This window comes from Poecilia latipinna, unplaced genomic scaffold, assembly GCF_001443285.1.
Source record: "Poecilia latipinna isolate Pla-1442-1.1 unplaced genomic scaffold, P_latipinna-1.0 Scaffold8500, whole genome shotgun sequence".
Lineage (NCBI taxonomy): Eukaryota > Metazoa > Chordata > Actinopteri > Cyprinodontiformes > Poeciliidae > Poecilia > Poecilia latipinna.
The window spans coordinates 1-1213 of NW_015121116.1; the positions used below are offsets into that span (position 1 = coordinate 1).

Here is a 1213-nt window from a genome sequence, read left to right on the forward strand (position 1 = left end):
TAGTGTTATCTCTTCAGTTCAGGGGCCCAGAGCAGTTTTACAGGGACACTGGGAAACTGTCAAAGTAGAAACATGCAAATGGTTTTCTCCAAATCTACATTTCTCAAATGTGTTTAATGAAATATGTCTCTGTCGCTGCAGATTTGTTCTGTGGGACATGTTCAAGTTAAATGGATCAGGTGTCTCCAACTTTGATGATAGGAAATTATTTCTTTGATGCCTACCGCATGATGCCTACAGACCAGAATCTGCAGGGGAAACTAGGTTGATCCATGAGATAGTAATCAGTTAAATTATATTAATGATGTTATTTGTTCCCACAGACCTCCAACAGCCAAGTGTCTCAAATAAGGAGGAAGCTTCTGTCATCCAACAAGTCTGTAGCCTGGCAAGTAGGTCCAGTCAGGACCAGAAAGAAGCAGAACATCAGTGGACTGAAGAGGAACAGATGGAACCAGAACCTAAATGGATTAAAAAAGAAGAGGAGGAACCAGAACCTACACTGTTTAAACATGAGGAAATAGAATATCCACTAACATATGTAAGAAAAGAGGAGCTAGATTCTTCAGTGCTTCAACATGAACAGCAGCCACCAGAACATTTACCAACTGGACAGGACCAGAAGGACCTCTGCAGCAGTCAGGAGGGAGAGCAGCTTGTCCAGAAGCAGTTTGTTGCTTTGATTGAGACTTCTACTCTTCAGGAAGATGATATGAGTGAAGAAGAGACAAGAACAGAGCAGCTTTCCCTTCATGTCTCTGCAGTGAATGAGAGCAAAGATCAGGAAGGAAGCAGCTGCTCTGTGTCAGAGAGTCAGTCTGATACTGGCACAAAGAAAAGACCTTTCAAATGTGACATTTGTGGGAAATGTTACACACAACAGTATAACTTGAAAATCCATCACAGAACTCACACTGGTGAGAAACCTTATTCATGTGAAACATGCGGAAAAAGGTTTTCTAAAATTAGCAATTTAAGTCGTCACAAGAGAATTCATACAGGAGAGAGGCCTTTCTCATGCCAATCATGCGGAAAAAGTTTTTCTGAAATTAGTAATTTAAATCGTCACAAGAAAATTCATACAGGAGAGAAGCCTTTTTCATGCAAGTTATGCGGAAAGAGTTTCTCTCAATTTAGTTCTTTAAATTGCCATAGTAGTATTCATGCAGGTGAGAGGCCTTTTTCATGCAACTTATGTGGAAAAAGTTTCTGT

At 40.3% G+C, this 1213-nt stretch overlaps 1 pseudogene; it reads left to right on the forward strand.

The window, feature by feature from the left end:
• The first annotated feature begins 249 nt into the window (after positions 1-249).
• On the forward strand, positions 250-1207 carry LOC106944365 (zinc finger protein 502 pseudogene; annotated as a pseudogene).
• Positions 1208-1213: the final 6 nt, after the last annotated feature.